Raw genomic sequence first — 18,984 nt, forward strand, 5'->3', positions numbered from 1 at the left:
GATTAAAACACGTGTATCTCACGGACATGAGACTAGTAATTTATTTATTCATGCACCATTAAGCTTCTGGCCAAAATAAAAAAAATTTAGCGCCAACGTCGGGGGCCCAGCTCAAAATTTTCCGCACAGTTTTACCAAGAAATAACATACTCTCTCTCTCTCTCTCTCTCTCTCTCTCTCTCTCTCTCTCTCTCTCTCTCTCTCTCTCTCTCTCTCTCCTCCGAACGATTCCAAGACTCAACTCCGGCTCGTCCGATATGGAGAATCTCATCTTGCTTGTCAAAAAAATCCAGAGAGCATGCACAGCCTTCGGCGATCACGGCGATGAGAGGCAATGCCGACTCTGTGGGTCTCCCTCCCCGCCATCACCGTCATCGACGGCCAGGTTCGATCTCCCGATTCACATTTCCGTCTTACAATTTCAATCCTCCATTTTCTCATTTCCGAATTCCTTTTCTATGCTTTGCGTAGAGCACCGGGAAGTCGTCGGTGCTTGAGAGCATCGTCGACAAAGACTTCCTACCTCGCGGCTCCGGTAATCTCCTCATTCCTAATCTCACAAAAACGACGTCGCTTTCTGTTTTCATTTTCATTTCTAGCTCGGAATTGAATGGAGGCCTGGAATTGCATGCACGAATTGTGACGCGGCGTCCGCTTGTGTTGTAGCTGCATAAGATCGACGATGGGAGAGAGTACGCTGATTTTACGCACCTTCCGAGGAAGAGGTTCACCAATTTCTATACACTTTTTTTAGGGGTGCCATTGAAATTGTTAGACTTTGGTAGTTTATGGTTACTTGTAGAGTGATGTTGATGTCATTCTTTCAATGTAGCTGATGTTACTCCCGTTAGGCAGGAAATATCTAACGAGACTGATAGAGAGACCGGCAGGTTCAAGGCGATTTCGAGTGTGCCAATTCATCTCAGTACCTTCTCCCCTAATGGTGAGATTTCTCATATTATCATATATTTTTTGGCATAAATGCCGATTTGCACCTTAAACTTGGCTGAAATTGTTAATTTGCACCCCGAACTTGCATTTGAGTCAATTTACCTCCTAAACTTGGTAAAAATTGCCGATTTACACCCCGAACTTGTATTTGAGTCAATTTACCTCCTAAACTTGGTAAAAATTGCCGATTTGCACCCCATCCGTTAAATTTAACTGTTTCTATCCAATTTTACGTCACATGTCATGCATTTAAGGGGTAGTATTGTCATTATATATTTATTCATATTGAGTAATGAAATAAATTAATAAAATTACTTAAGAGGAACACTTGCTACAATGTTTGTTTTTTCGAAACATGTTATTGATTTATATATTTATTATTTTATGTGATATGGTATGTTAAAAGATATTAAAAAATATATAAATAAATAAATTGAAAATTAAAAATAAATGTGTGTTCCGAGAGAATTACGATTCTATCATTGTGTGTGTCTTAGCCTTATTAGGTTTCCTGGTAGAGATAGATTCGCATCTCTGTAATAGATTAGGACTCAGAATCATACGGGATTGTGGTTATGTAATGCCTATATATTGGCCTCATTATCAATCAATAACCGGTTACGTTATGTTCTATTACGTTGTTATTATTCTCGTTTTGTTCATCCTCCAACAATGTGTACATATAAAAATATATTTATACACAACACACTATATTTGAATGGATGGATATATTGAATATATAATTCAAAGTAAATAATTTGATTAACAAAATAATCCTCATTTTAAACAATATTTTTATTTGTTTTTAAGAAAAATATAAATAGAAAATGACAACATTACCCCTCATGTGCATGACATGTGACGCAAAATTGGATAAAAGCAGTTCAATTTAACGGATGTGGTGCAAATCGGCAATTTTTACCAAGTTTAGGATGTAAATTGACCCAAATACAAGTTCGGGGTGTAAATCGGCAATTTTTACCAAGTTTAGGAGGTAAATTGACTCAAATGCAAGTTCATGGTGCAAATTGACAATTTCAGCCAAATTTGGGGTGCAAATCGGCATTTATGCCTATATTTTTTGGTAAATTATAAAAAGTACCATCTCTTAACTTATATTAGAAAAAAATCACTACTTATGAATTAATTATAAAAAAATCATCACATTTAAGTGAAAATTATAAAAAGGTCAACAAAATTAGAAAAAAGTCATTTTAAAAATATTTTATGGACTATTTTGTCCTTTCTTACTTTTTTTTTCATTCTTTTTTTAATTTCGGTCATAACTTTCTCGTCCGGCGATAGATTTTGATGAAATTGGTACCGTTAAAAAGATCTTGCTCCCCTCTTTCATTTGATATACTACCCACTCCAAATCAACCAACCGTATAAGGCGCAACAACCATCGCAAAGGGTTGCCGCCATCAATGGCGGTGCTTCAAGCAATTCCGGCGAAACCGAAGCTCAAGATTCCCTAATTCCTGCTATTCTCTTCATTCTGAGCATACTTATACCAATCACATTTTAATTTTAACAAAATTTTGCATATTTCCACATTTCCTCTCGGCATGCCACACCTATTGTCACAACACATGTCACATGCGCTGTCACAGACACTGTCACAAGCGTTGTCACAGAACCTGTCACACTATCTATTTACACTAACTGTCACACCCACTGTCACAACTACTATCACACTACATATTACACTAACTGTCACACCCACTGTCACACATACTGTCACAACCACTGTCACACACATTGTCCTTGTCACAACCCTTGTCACAACCACTGTCACAACTTCTGTCACACTACCTGTCACACTACCTGTCACACTACATGTCACAACCCCTGTCACAACCTCTGTCACAAGCAATATCACACTATGTTGTGAAAAGAATAAGAAGAAGGAGAAGAAGAAGAAGAAGAAGAAGAAGAAGAAGAATGACTAGAAATAACAAACCTTTGTTTCTTGTTATGTGGTCTTGAACTTCTCAAATCAACTAATACGATCCACATATCGACACTTATATTGTTATACAGAACACCACCAGTCACCTTACCTATCATATTGTCTGTCACACTACCTGTCACAACACAAAGCTAGTGTGACTGGTAGTGTGACGAGTAGTGTGATAGGTAGTGTGACAGACAATGTGACAGGTAAATTGATAGTCACACTATCAACCACACTACCAATCTTACTTGTCACACAAACATTGTTCATGAATTTAAACACATATTACAATGAGCCACCAAACATGCATGGATTCATCATCATCATCATCATCCACCCACCGAGCCACTCTTTATAACCACTATTCCTCTCCCCCTCGTAACTCCTATCTCTTTATGTCTCTCTTTTCGAGGCCTTCACTTCTCTCTCTTCTGGGTCTTCAACCAAATATTGTTTCTACAATAAATAGTAGCAGCACAACCAACATTTTCTCTGATATGCATCAGTAGCAGCATAACACAACCCCCATCTTCTCTTATCTGGTATGGTTCCAAGCTAAATTCAATTCAAATTTGAAATCTCAATACTGATCCGATCAGTATGTTATTACCTAACTCATTGTTCATAACCTATCGTCACTGATGATCCAGATTCCGGGTCGAATCACCGGTGGCGCGGTGCATGGAGGCTGCCAATAGCGAGAAGCGAGGCGGCGATGCTGTGGAGCCGAAATCAGATAGGATGGAGCCGGATTCCCGTGAAGAAGCTCGGTGGCGATGCGGTGGAACCGAAGTCGCCAGATTGTGTGGTGTGCCTCAGTGCTTGAGGTCGGGGTCGAGAGAGAGAGGAAAAAGTTAGAGAGGAAAATTTTTAACCAGTGGCATCGTGTAAATTTTGTCAAATTCATGGGCAACGGTATAAGAGTTTTGGGAAAGTGACCATTTTATAATTTGTAATCTTTCGGTGACTATTTTATAATTAAATAGGCATAAATTGACCTTTTTATGAGAAGTCCTATATTTTTTTACAGCATTTTGCTGAGTTGAATAACTTCAAAATTCAGGCAATTAGGGTCATATCGCTCATATGTATATGTGACTCCTTGCAAGCATTGCTGGTATAGATGCTTAATTTCACCATTTTTGATGAAGCACTGAGGATGTTGATAGATATCATGGACATTAGGATGTAGGACTTCGCTAGCTAGGACATCTCAAATTTAGGCAATCGCATCTCGAACGAGGAGTCTAGTTTGTTACAACTTACAAGAATATTTACAAGTAGATATTAGACTGTGTCGTAGACTCCTGCGAGTTCTTTGTGGGAAAACTATATGAATGATTCATTCGAGATGCACAAATTATAGACCCTGCTATAATAAACCACAAGGTTGGAGATGGCTTTTGAAATTGTAATTGTGATTGAAGAATTCTTTGTGGTTGTTCCTTGTGCCTAGATTTCACTGTTTCATGTACTTCTCACATCGCTATCATTTTATCTGCTTTATTTATTTTTATTATTTGTTTGCACTTGGCAGTTGTGAACTTGACACAAGTAGATCTTCCTGGACTGACAAAGGTAGCTGTTGGTGAGTTACATTCCTCAAAAAAATTGCGTGTGCTACTATTGTTACGCACTCTTGGCACCTTACATGAATTAAACTTACGTTGTGTTATTGTGATGGTCTTGTAGAGGGTCAGCCAGAGAGCATAGTGCCGGACATTAAGGACATGGTTAGGGGCTTGGGCTTCATTGACAAAGTACTTTATGCAAACAGTGAAGAATATCTACAAAAAACAGGTTATGAGATTGCATAATAATGGATGTGCTGGTTTGGTTCCTCTATGATTATATGTGAGCGTTTCCTATGTATGATAAACATGCTAAGATATAGGAAAGATGGAGATAAAAATTTGGAGCAAGAGTTGATAGGAACAATAGTTTAATTATGTGTAAGAGGCTTAGCCGCTTAGGGCTACTGATGGTTAACAGAGATTTTTACATTTGTACAGTGTAATATAAGCAGATGCCTGACTCATCATTTATCTTCAAGTGATTGTTTGTTTCTTACCAAATTGCTCCTTTTGACTGTATCATTCTGGTCATTTCCCCTGCCAACCAAGATCTTGCTACGTCTGATGCAATTAAGATTTCTCGTGAAGTAGATCCCAAAGGTAAACTTATGAACACTGTTCTTACGAACAATATCCTGAATTTTGATATATGAGGTAGCTAAAATATTGTGGGTGGAATAATGTACTTCCTCAGACTAACATATTATACTTATAAGATAATAGGGTGCAGTTCAGGAATTTAAAAAGTTGAAAATTGCAAGGGTAAACTCTGTTGATGTGAAGATAAAGATAATCTCAGCTGAGGTGAATGCAAGCCGAACTGTACATATTTCAAAAATGTTACTCTGGATAATTTTTTCAAACGGTTGTTTGCATGGAAGTATCATCGGAAAGGTGATTACTACTGTAAAAGCCTCGTATGTTTGTTCTGTTGGTTCTCACTTTTGTTGGTTTTGTACATATTTCTCACATCACATGTGTCCTGGACTTTGGTAAAAGAAAAAGGTCAAAGCGTGAGCTTCTATCTATGTTTGTGGACATAACAAGAATTTTGACAGCAACGCAGGGCATTGCGTTTGATGTGGTTCATTTTATGTCACATAAATTGAAAAATGTTACGCGGTTATATTCAAATGATAGTGTGCATGCTGTTTGAGAGTTGCAAATTGCTCCTATTAGGGTTCATCTTCCTCTTGTGACCGTACATTGGCTTTAAGTTGTTTGTATTATGATTCATCAGGGGAGAGGACATTTGGAGTTCTCACAAAGATTGATCTCATGGACAAGGGTACAAATGCAGTTGATGTAAATGTTGTTATAAGCCCCTTTAGATTTTAGTAGTTATTCGTGATATAACCAAAGAAAAGTAAACATAAACACACTAAAAATTATAGTGGTTCAGTCGAAGCCTACCTCCACTTAGATCTCTCTTGAGAGATTTACTAGTACTGAAGAATTTAGGTACAAGTACTTATTGCAGACCTTAACCCCTCTTTGTCTAGTTCCTATCTCTCTATCACCCTTTATTCTCTTAAGGATATCTGTCTCACTATCTAAAACCCCATGCAGCCTTATTTATATCAATAGGGGTTGCCGATACAATATGGACTAGGATTATTAAACCTAACAAAAATCCTAAAAGAATATTGGAAGATATACTCTCCTAAAACATATAGAAAAGCTGTGCTAACTTCTTTCATTTCTAAACCTGGATTTAATTAGTGAATCCTAACTCTCTAGCATGTATTAACGAGCCAAAAACACAACAATCTCCACCTTGGTGAGTTGATACCAAATGATTGCTGCAATCTTCATGATGTCTTGCATCTCTTGAAGTAACCCTGAACAAACCTCCAAGATCATTCACCTTGGCAATACTCCTCTTGCCTCATCGCACCTCAAGTGAGGAGGTGCTCCACCACAACTCAGCATATTGTGATACTAATATATCCAGAAACTGGTTTGGTTAGACAATCTGGTGCATTGTCATTTGTGTGAACTTTCTCCACAATAATATATCCAGCTTGTATCCAATCTCTGATCCGATGATAGCAAACATCAATGTGCTTTGTCCTTGCATGAAACACTTGATTCTTCGCCAAATGTATGGCACTTTGGTTGTCACACTTCACTACCACACCTTCCTGGTGAATACCAAACTGACCTGCCAGACCATTCAACCAAATAGCTTCCTTAGAAGCTTCTGTCAACACCATATACTCTGCCTCAGTAGTATATAAAGTTGTAACCTCTTGAAGATTTGCTTTTCAGCTCATAGGCCCTCCACCATAAGTGAAAACATAACCTGTTGTAGACCTTCTTCTATCTAAGTCTCCTATAAAATCAGAGTCAACAAAACCAGCCACACATGCTTCTTGTTGTTTTCTTTCAAACTTGATTCCAAACTGCCTCGTTCTCTTTAAGTACCTCAGAATCCACTTCACTGCTTCCCAATGACGATTTCCCGTATTTGACATGTACTTAGAGACAACACTCAATGCTTGAGCTAAATCTGGTCTTGTGCATATCATTGCATACATGAGACACACTACTGCATTAGTATATGGAACATTCTTCATCGCATCAATCTCCTTCTGATTTGATAGCCTATGCTCTGCCCTCAGCCGAAAGTGTGCAGCTAATGGGGTAGAAACAACCAAAGCTTCATCCATGTTGAACCGTTCAAGTACCTTCATAATGTACTTCTCTTATGACAGCCATATTTCACTTGTGTTTCTATCCCTTCTTATTTCAATTCCAAGGATCTTCTGTGCAGCTCCTAGATCTTTCATGTCAAATTCAGCCCCCAACTTTCCTTAAGTTTCTGAATTTTCAACATATCCTTGCATGTAATCAGCATGTCATCTACATACAGTAGTAGTAGAATTACCTCCCCATCTTCGAATACATGGTAGTAAACGCAACAGTTATATTGACACCTTGTGTAGCCTATCTTCAGCATGTATGTGTTGAAATGCTTGTACCACTGCCTTGGTGATTGCTTGACTCCATATATGGACTTCTTTAGTCGACAAACCAGATTCTCTTTCCCTGTTTCGACAAAACCCTCCGGCTGCGACATATAAATGTCTTCTTTGAGATCCCCATGAAGAAACACAGTTTTAACATCCATCTGCTCAATCTCTATATCATACTGAGCTGCTATAGACAACAACAACCATATTGAAATGTGTTTGACGACCGGAGAGAAAATCTTGTCATCCACTCCCTCTTTCTGTGAATACCCTTTTGCCACCAGGCGTGCTTTTTACTTTATGGCATCATCTTCGTGTATTCCTTCTTTCTTCCTAAACACCCACTTTCAGCCAACAAGTTTTCTTTCTTTGGGTCTAGGAACCAGCTCCCACACAGAATTCTTATGCAGAGATTCTATCTCTTCTCCCATAGCATTAATCCAACCATCCCTTTCTTTGCTTTCTATAGCTTCTTGATAAGTAGTTGGATCACCTTGACTTACGGTCAGAGCATGACTCATATCTTCTTATGTTTCGAATCCGTATCGTTGTACCTTCTTTAAATTCCTCTTTGGTTTGTCAAGTGCTATGACTCTCCTCACTGGTTCAGGTTCTTGTGGGATGAGAGGATTTTGACCCTTACGTGGGGACTGCTCCACCTAAGCCCTAATTGGTGACTGTTGTTGCTGCTCTGGTTCTTCAATGACTACTTGATCATTCTCTACTTGCTCCACCTGAGGTTGAGAATCTTCAACTGATCGTTTAGCTAATGATATTTCGATTGCTTCTTCATCTTTTTCAGCAATAGTCATCTTTCTCCTCCTTGCTATTAGCTTCTACATTTAACGACATAATCTTCTCATCAGAAACAACGTCCCTTCTGAGCACCCTTTTCTCGTTGATTATATCCCACAACTTATAACCTCTTACTTTTCTATGAAAATCAATAAACACACATTCAAGTGACTTTGGTTCCAGCTTGGTTCTTTCATCCTTGGGAATATGCGCAAAGGTGCTTCATCCAAACACTCTCAAGTTGGAATAATCAACTGGTTTTCCATACCATACCTCTTTTGCATACTTGAAGTTAATAGCCTTTTGAAGGTGATCGATTAATCAAGTAACAAGCATGATTAAGCGATGCTGCCCAAAACTCTTCATGCAACCTTGCATGAAGCCTCATGCTTCTTTCTCTCTCCAAGAGAGTTTTGTTCAACTTCTCTGCAACACCGTTTTGCTGGGGAGTTTTCTTAACAGCAAAGTGTCTTGTAATAACTTCATCCTTGTAGAATTGTAAGAACTGATTACTTCTATATTCACCTCTATTGTCGCTTCTCTCAACACTTTGATTTTCCTGCCTGTTTGGTTCTCGATTTCAGCCTTCCACTCCTTGAACTTCGGAAAGACCTCATCTTTTGTCTTCATAAAGTAAACCAAAACCTTCCTTGAAAAATCATCTATGAAAGAGACAAAGTATTTGGCCTTACCCAACGATTTTGTTGATGCAGGCCCCCAAACATCTGTGTGAATATAGTCTAATGCTCCTTTGAATTTGTTTTCACTGCTGCTCACTTTGAATGATACCTTGGTCTGTTTACCGAGTATGCAATACTTGTAGAAGTCAAGGCTGCAACTCGTTATGCCTTCTAGCTCATCTTGCTTGTGTAATTCTTGCAGCCCCCTTTGACTCATGTGCCCTAGCCGTCTGTGCCAGAGCTCAGTCTTGTCTTCTTCCGTACAAAGTGATGCTCCACCTACTATTGTAGAACCTGTGAGTTTATACATATAATCAGGTTGCAACACACCTTTCATGTAGACCATCTGACCCTTTCCAACTTTGAGCACTCCATTGTTACCATTATGCCACAATCCTTCCCTATCCAATAAACTTAGAGAAATCAGATTTCTGCTCAAATGTGGAATGTGTCTGACCTTGCCCAATGTCCTGACAATGTCATCATACATTGATATCTTTACTGTATCGATTCCCATGATTCTACTTGGTGAATCATTCTCCATCAAAACTGATCTGTTGTCCCTCTCTTCATATGTGACAAACCAATCTCTGTGTGCACACATGTGAAATGTGCAGGCTGTGTCCAAGGTCTAATGTCTAGGCGCGCGGGAGCTGGTTGAGATTGCAAGGAGTTCTCCATCATCGCTAGCATTCCCAATAACGACATTGGCTGACTGGGAGCTTCCTCCAAGCATCTGCGCCTTCTTCTCCTTCCATTGTTTGCAATTTATTTTCCAGTGGTCGGGTGAACTACATACGAACAACCATCATTCTTCTTTTCTTTGTCTTTTCCCTTGGATTTAGACATGCCCTTTTCTTCAAATCCACCACCTTTACTCTTAGACCTTCCTCTCTCCTTCCCTCTGAAACTCAGTGCTCGTGCTTGGGAATTATCTTCTTCCCTCTGCATCCTGACATATTGTTTTAGGTTCTCACACACTCCTGCAAGTGTGATGGTCTCTTTGTTGAATATCATGGTGGTCTTGAAGTGTTTGAATGATGATGACAAAGACTGTAGCAGCATCATAGCCGAGTCCTCATCTCCTATCTTTGCTCCAACCTTCTCTAAGTTAATTATGCAGTTCTGAAACTTGGATATATGATCAATAAGATCATCATTTTCCTACATCTTGAGGCCAAAGAGTTGTTCTTTCAAGAGTAGCTTGCTGATGATGGTTGTACCCATATAAACGCTTTGCAGTTTGTCCCATGCCTGCTTTGCTGTCAGCTCCTCTCCGATCTGAAGCACAACATTATTAGCAAGATGTAACTCAATGCAGCTCTTTGCTATCTTATACTTTTTTTCCCAATCTGCATCAGACATTGTTGTAGGCTTTGATTCTTCAAGAGCTACATCAACCTTATGCTAGATCAAAACGTTCCTCATCTTCCTCTGCCAATGTGTGAAGTTGTCCTTGCCATTGAATAGCTTTATGGACGATCTCATCTCTCCTGCCTCAGCCATTCCTTTGCCAATCGACATCGCAAAATAAACCAGCTCTTGATACCACGTGTTGTTATAAGCACCTTTAGATCTTAATAGTTATTCACGATATAAGCAAAGAAAAGTAAACCGAAACACACTAAGGTTATAGTGGTTCAGCCGAAGCCTACCTCCACTGTGATCTCTCTTGAGGGATTTACTAGTACTAAAGAATTTAGGTACAACCCTGCAACCATATTTATATCAATAGGGGTTACCGATACAATATGGACTAAGATTACTAAACCTAACACAAATTCTAATAGAATATTGGAAGATATACTCTCCTAAAACATATAGAAAAGTTGTGCTAACTTCTTTCCTTTCTAAACCTGGATTTGATTAGTGAATCCTAACTCTCCAGCATGTATCAACGAGCTAAAAACACAACAGTAAATTTGCTTCGGTGATGTTTTTTAGCTTTATTTGCTCCGGTTGTCCTATTTAAGTTTCTCATTTTCCATTGATCTCTTTACTTTACATCTAGATTTTGGAAGGAAGATCATATAAACTACAATTCCCTTGGATTGGTGTTGTCAATCGCTCCCAAGCTGATATAAACAAGAGTGTTGATATGATTGCTGCTAGGCAGAGGGAGCGTGAATATTTTGCAAATAGCTCCGAGTACAAGCATTTTGCTAACAAGATGGGATCTGAGCATTTAGGAAGGGTGTTGTCTAAGGTATGTAGATTTGTTCTCATTACTTAGTGCATTATTTTTGTTCCACTACTTTACTGAAGTTTCATGAACAGCTACTTGTGAAGATTATACAATCACTGAAATATAAGATGGGTTTTCACTTTTCAATTAATAATAGTTTGGCAGCACTAACTTTTTTCTTTTTTGCTTCACCAAAAGATTCTTATATGACACTAAAATGTGATCAAACTTTCAGCATTTGGAAGTTGTCATCAAGTCCCGAATTCTAGGCCTTTAGTCTCTTATAAGCAAAACTTTAGGTGAACTGGAAGCAGAAGTCAGCTGACTGGGAAAGCCCATTGTTGCTGATATTGGTGTAAGTTACAGATGCACATAGCACCGCTGATCTCATATTTTTTTTCCCCTTCCAATTGATGTAACCATAAATCAGAGGATTGTACATATTACTGTTTGATGTTTTCATTAAATTGGTTGATCATGTGAAATGCAGGGAAAATTGTATGTAATAATGGAAATCTCTCATACTTTTGATCAGATATTCAAAGAACATCTTGATGGCATGTATGCATTCTTTTGTAGTTGCGTTATGTGATTGATTTAAATTATTTTCTCATCTAATGTTGACTTCTTTATTAAACATTAGGCTGATGATATAAAATTAGGTCTACAAGCGCTCTGGTGGTTATAAAGTTTACAGTGTGTTCGACAATCAATTTCCAGCTTCTTTGAAGAGATTGCATTCGACAAGTATCTCACAATGGAAAACATTCGAAAGTTAATTACTGAGGCAGATGGATATCAACCTCATTTAATTGCTCTTGAACAAGGATATCGTCGTCTCATTGAATCTGCACTAATATCTATCAAAGGTCCTGCAGAGGCAGCTCTTGATGTTGTATGCTTCCTAAATTTATCTGTGATCTCCCTATGAATTTAAATGGAGGAATTTTTTTTCCCATTATCTAAATTTATAACTAAATTTTTTTACGTGCCTAATTAGTTTCAACCTGTGCAAAACAGTGCACATGTGTTGTACGGTTCAGTGAAATGTTTTTCTGAAAGGATATGAGTAATGACTTTTGTGTTTGTATTCTGGACAAAACCTTTTTATCCAAAGCTTCCAGTGTTGTTACTCCTGCTGTTTCAGTGACATCATAAAATGCCCCATGTATCCTCTTCAGATTATTTTGCTTGATATCTTATTTCCTTGAAATTTCAGGTTTATGCCATATTGAAGGAGTTGTCTCAGTAGTCTATCAGTGCGACCTCGATCTTCCTAAACATACTAAAAATATCTAAGAGGCTATTATCTATTCATTATACCTAAATTGTTTTCTTCTTGGATGAAATATCCTACATTTCTTTAATTCTCTAATTATAATGCGATATTTTTCCTGTGGTGTGTTGGAACTAAAGCAGTATCCCACTTTAAGAGTGGAAATTGGGAATGCAGCATTTGAATAACTGGATAGGATGAAAGAAGAAAGCAAGAGAGCAACTATGCAGCTAGTCGATATGGAATGTGGTTATCTGACTGTTGAATTTTTCCGCAAGCTTATTGAAGTATGGTAGCAGTAGTATGGTGGTGTGGTGCAATGGTGGAGTGATCTTCACTCTTCTTCACTGATTTCATGGATCTTGGTTTTCAGCATGGCTGCTTAGGGTTTGGTTTACCTAATGCTTTACCTTATCATGGTAAAGCATGCTTTGTAATTGTTAGAGTATGTTGTGCATAATAGTGCTCTAGTTTTGTGTATAAATACACAACCTTTGTACTCAGTTTAGATTATCAATCAATATACTCAAGAGAGAAAACTGCTCCATATGCTTGTATTCATGCCTATGGAATTCTACATGGTATCAAAGCAGGAACTTTAGTGTCCTGCCTTTGCTTATCTTCTCTTCTCTTCTTGTTTTCTTTTCGTGTTGATTGAAATTTTTCTTTAGTTTCAAAATGTCTGGAAGCTCTTCATCAGTTGAGGAAAACCCTTTTGGTTCATCTGGCATATTAACTCTAATATGGCTAGTTCTTCTGAAGCTGATCCAAACACATCTCAGCGATTATGCTCAACCTTGTTAACTCCATTCAACTATCTTAACTATTCTAGGGTAGTTACCTTCACAATTGTTGGTAAGTCAAGGCTTGGTTTCATTAATGACAATTCTCCCATGCCAGAAGAAGGATATGAGGCTTATGATGTCTGGATGGGCAAGGATCAGCAGGTGCAATCATGGCTACTGAATTCCATGGAGCCTTGTGTAGCTGAGATTTTCAGCTATTCTGGAACTGCCTTGGATATCTGGAACAATGTCAAGGAGATGTATGGCAACCAGAACAACTCAGTTCGAGTATTTCAACTCAAGAAGGAGATAGCCAACCTGGAGCAAGAAGATGTTTCATTTGTCCAGTATCTTGGAAAACTCACAGCTAAGTGGAATGAGTTATCTCTCTATCTTCCGCATACCACTGATACTCTGATTCTGGCGAAAATGGCTGAAGAGGATAAGATTTTCCAACTTTTGGCCAATCTCAATGCTGATTATGAGGATCTAAGGAGTCACATTCGTATGAACTAGGAGCTGCCATCTTTCAAGTCAGTATGTGCTACTGTTCAGAGAGAGGAACTTCGCAGGAAAGTTATGAATGCTGAAATCAACACCAACATGTCAAACTCAATGGCTTATGTTGCCAATCAACAATCATCTACTGAGGTTATAAACTTCCAAGGGAAGTCAAAAAATTTTAAATGCACTCATTGTAATGCAACTAACCATGTGGTAGAAACTTGTTGGATATTACATCCTGAGTTAAAAGCCAAGTTTATGAAGGAAAGAGAGAGCAAGAAAAATCAAAAGAATTGGACCAGTCCATTTCACAAGCCTAATGTGGCTACTAGTGTGGCTTCATCTTCTTCCACTGCTTCTGAGGGTTTGATTGACTTCACTACTAATCCTACTAGTCTACTCAATGAGTTTGCAACTTATATGCAACAGAAACAAAGCAAGGGTGGCAATAATAATGGAAAAAAATCCACATACAGCTCTCCTTGGCAAGTTTGCGGGTTTTTTGGCTCAGACAAACATGGTAAAAGACAGTGATATTCTAGGTATCATGAAATCTTTTAAGACTGTCATTGATATTAATAGTGAGCATGATTATTGGGTTATTGATTCAGGAGCCACATATCATATGACAAATTATTCTAAAAATTTTCAAGATTTTGAAAAAATGTCATCCTTTGTATCTGTTGCAAATGGGAAGGGTGCTCAAGTTTTAGGAAAAGGAAAATTAGATTTTTTCTTAGAAAATATCAAATCTGAAGCTTTATTCATTCCATCATTTCCTTTTCAATTACTCTATGTTGGTAAAATCACTAAGCTTCTAAATTGTCTAGTCATTTTCTCTCCTTTTGGTGTCATTTTCCAGGATATCACCACCAAGAAGAAGATTGGTGAAGGGTTCTTTCTGAATGGCTTGTATTATCTGTCAAAAAAGTTACAAGCCTTCCAAGTCAGATCTAGCAGTGTCTCAGATCTCCAGCTTTGGCATCAGAGATTAGCTCATCCCTCAGACAAAGTATTGTCTATTTTGTTTCCATCTTTCAATCAAGGAGTCAAGCACTGTGATGTGTGTTATCAGTCCACGTTTTCTAGATTACCTTTCAATTTCTCTGTGTCTAGAGCTTGTAATCCATTTGAAATCATCCATTTTGATATTTGGGGACCTATTAAGCAGTCCTTTGATGGTTTCAAGTACTTTGTAATTTTTGTTGATGATTTTACAAGGATTACTTGGTTGTATCTCCTAAAACACAAGAGTGAAATCTATGAAATATTTAAGAATTTTCATAATCTTATTCTCACTCAATTTTCATCAAAAATCAAAATCCTTAGATATGATAATGACTCAGAATACATGTCTCGAAACATGGCTAATTTTTTGGGGCTGCATGGAATTATTCATCAAACAAGTTGTGTTGGTACACCACAGCAGAATGACATAACAGAAAGAAAAATAGGGATTTACTTGAAAAGAATAGAGCTATAATGTTTCATGCCAACCTGCCTAAGAAATATTGGTCACAAGCTATTCTTACTGCTACTTATCTCATAAACAGACTTCCAAGCAGGGTTTTAAAAGCCAAGTCATCTTTGAAAGTTCTTAAAAATAGAAAAATTGATCTCTCACACTTGAAGGTGTTTGGTTGTGTGTGCTATGTTCATGTTCAGTCCAATCACAGAGATAAGTTAGATCCAAGAGCAGTAAAATGAATTTTCTTAGGTTATTCTTCTACTCATGATGGATATTGATGTTACAATCCTTTAACAAGGAAAATGGTAGTATCAAGAGATGTTAAGTTTGAGGAATCCATGAATTATTTTTCAGAGAAAATCCAGATTCCTAGTCAGGGAGAGAATTATAGTGATATATTTTCTTTCCTAAATGTGAGCACAACAATTGAAGAAAATGCAGACAACTCAGTTATTTCAGCAGAATTTATCTCCACGGATTCTACTCCTGACAATCCTGTAGGTCATGACACTGATGATTTTTCTGGTAATAATGATAGATCTTTGCATATTGATACTACATATGTTGTTGGTCTAGATGAGCATGTGCACCATTCCCCAGCTCCAGTTCAGCCTAGGAGAAATCCTCCTCGAACTCGGAATCCTCTTGTGAAAATGATATATTATGTGCCTTACACTTCAAAATATCCCATTTCAGATTATGTGAGTTACAACAGCATGTCATCAAATTTCTGTGCTTATCTCAGCAACCTACATAGTCTTCATAAACCTTAAAATTTTGAGGAAACATGTCAGCATGAAAATCGGAAGCAAGCAATGGAAACTGAACTCTCAGCTCTTGAAGACAATCAGACTTGGAGCATTGTTCAGCTTCCTAAAGGGAAGAAAGAAGTTGGTTGTCGATGGATTTATAAAAATAAATTAAATGCAGATGGTTCTTTGGAAAGGCACAAAGCCAGACTAGTGGCTAGAGGATTCACTCAAACATATGGAGTAGATTATAAAGAGAATTTTGTACCAGTAGCAAAAATGAATACAGTGAGAGTTCTATTATCTGTTGCAGTCAACAAGAACTGGTCTCTTCATCAAATGGATGTGAAAAATCTATTTTTGCATGGAGAATTGCAAGAAGAAGTGTACATAAAATTGCCTCCATGTCACTTACATGCTAATATTGATCCTAACTTGGTATGCAGGCTGCATAAAGCCATTTATGGCTTAAAACTCATCCTTATTTGTCTGAAATGATGATCATGGAAAATTGGTTGTTCTCATTTATGTGGATGATTTAATTGTCACATGTGATAATGTTGAAGAAATTGTTGCTCTCAAATAGTCACTTCTGTCAAAATTTGCCATGAAGGATCTTGGTGCTCTTAAATATTTTCTCGGCATAGAAATGGCTACTTCATCTAAAGGCTTGTTTCTAGCCAAAGGAAATATGTTTTAGACTTGCTTGCAGAGGTAGAAGTGACAGATTGCAAACCTGCTCGCACACCTCTTGATAGCAAAATCATGTTTGACACTCCTGGTGAGGCTCTCTCCAATATCAGCTCTTATCAACGACTGGTTGGAAGATTGATTTACCTCACCATAACCAGGCCTGACATCTCATTTGCTGTAAGTATTGTGTCTCAGTTCATGCATGCTCTTACATCTTTTCATTTGAGCATTGTGAAACGCATTCTGAGGTACTTAAAGGGATCGGTTGGCAGAGGCATTATATTCAGGAACAATGGTCATACAAGCATTTCAGCTTATGTTGATATAGATTGGGCTGGTAATGTTATTGATAGAAAAAGTACAACTGGTTTATGTACATTTGTTGGTGGAAATTTAGTAACTTGGAGGAGTAAGAAACAAAGTGTTGTTGCTCGCTCAAGTGCAGAGGCAGAATATAGAACTATGGCCTCTGCAGTCTGTGAAATGATTTGGTTAAAAGGTCTCCTCGGTGATCTGGGATTCCCTTGTCAAGTGCCAATGTCCTTTCACTGTGACAATCAATCTGCCATGCACATTGCCTCAAATCCAGTCTTCCATGAGCGCACTAAACATATTGAAGTTAATTGCCACTATGTTTGAAATCAGGTCCAGTCTCTAGTCCTTACCACTTTTATACTAAGAGTGAAGATCAACTTGCAGACGTCTTCACAAAGTCTTTATCCTCTGCTCGATTTCTCTCTATTCTTGGCAAACCGGGATCTACAAACCTCCTAGATCCAGCTTGAGGGGGAGTATTGAAGTATGGTAGCAGTAGTATGGTGGTGTGGTGCAATGGTTGAGTGATCTTCACTCTTCTTCACTGATTTCATGGATTTTGGTTTTCGGCATGGCTGCTTAGGGTTTGGTTTACCTAATGCTTTACCTTAGCATGGTAAAGCATGCTGTGTAATTGTTAGAGTATGTTGTGCATAATAGTGCTCTAGTTTTGTGTATAAATACGCAACTTTTTTACTTAGTTTAGATTATCAATCAATATACTCAAGAGAGAAAACTGCACCATATGCTTGTATTCATGCCTATGGAATTCTACAAAGCTTCCTAAGGATATTGAGAAGGGGGGAAATCCAACACACTCACTTTTCGATAGATATAACGACTCGTATCTTCGGCAGGTTGGTAAGTATTACTTAAAATTCATATTAAACAACCTCAATGATCTCCTTTGTCTCATCATTCTAACAACCCTTGTATACTTGATTTAAATTTTACTGATACTGATGTTGGCTCAATTTACATTACATCACCTGCTAATTTGAGTTACAAATGATGTGTAATAGTATCGTTTGATGTTTGAAGTCAGCGACTTCATTCACTTTTTCTCATCTTTTGTCTCTTGAAATAAACAGGTTTCAATGTGTTAAACTATGTGAACTTGGTGTGCTCAAGTTTAATGAGTGCCATTCCAAAGTCTATTGTCTACTGTCAAGTACGAGAGGCCAAACGCAGCTTACTCGATCATTTTTTTGCAGAGCTGGGTTCAAAGGAGGTGAGTTGAATGGAGAGAGAGAGAGAGAGAGAGAGAGAGAGAGAGAGAGAGAGAGAGAGAGGAATGTAGCTGCTTAGTTGAACTATGCTAAATGAAATGTACTGTTATAAAATTTTGCAGAAAGGACACAGTTGTCTAAGATGTTAGATGAGGATCCGGCAGTGATGCAGCGTCGCACCAGCATTGCGAGGAGGCTAGAGTTGTACAGAAGTGCTCAGGCAGAGATTGATGCCGTTGCGTGGGGCAAGTAATAAGTCGAGGTTGCAATTAATTGTCAGGTTTTCTCATTTTCTTAGGAGAATGGGGATTGGGGAGATAGCTGTAGTTATATGGTAGCAGTGACATTGTTTTGATTCATCAATTACCATTTCTTCCTGCATTACCATTACGAAAGAATGAGGTTAGTAGGTTAGCTTTTTTTGTCACGGCATCGCTGAGGTAGCAAACTTTTGGATCATTTCTAAAGATGATCAGCTCGATCTGTTTGGAGGTTGTTCCGATTCCAGATTCATCTTAAGAACCCAATTTAATTGGGTGGTTCGGACGTTCGGTGCTACAACACCTGACATAGAACAAGATTAAAGGCAGGAGCATAATTCAAACATAAAAGACCATATACTGGTAAAAGAGGGTTCATCCCGATTTACAAAGGCACTTTTCAAATCAAAGAAATGGCCGCAAGAAATTTGACATTTGAAGTCCCCAAAAGAGCCAAAACCGAACACTCAAAACTCGATCTCAGAAGCAGTATCATGTAGACCAAGCAAGCGCATCCGACCAGCAAGAGCTGCAAAATTGAGAAAGTTGATAAGAAAAATGTGTATGAACATCGGTTCACAACCAAAG

At 38.1% G+C, this 18,984-nt stretch overlaps 1 pseudogene; it reads left to right on the forward strand.

Moving 5' to 3' along the window:
* Positions 1–257: 257 nt before the first annotated feature.
* On the forward strand, positions 258–18,389 carry LOC126793215 (phragmoplastin DRP1A-like; annotated as a pseudogene).
* The last annotated feature ends 595 nt before the right edge of the window (positions 18,390–18,984 follow it).

Source organism: Argentina anserina, chromosome 5 (genome assembly GCF_933775445.1).
Source record: "Argentina anserina chromosome 5, drPotAnse1.1, whole genome shotgun sequence".
In the NCBI taxonomy this organism is placed as follows: domain Eukaryota; kingdom Viridiplantae; phylum Streptophyta; class Magnoliopsida; order Rosales; family Rosaceae; genus Argentina; species Argentina anserina.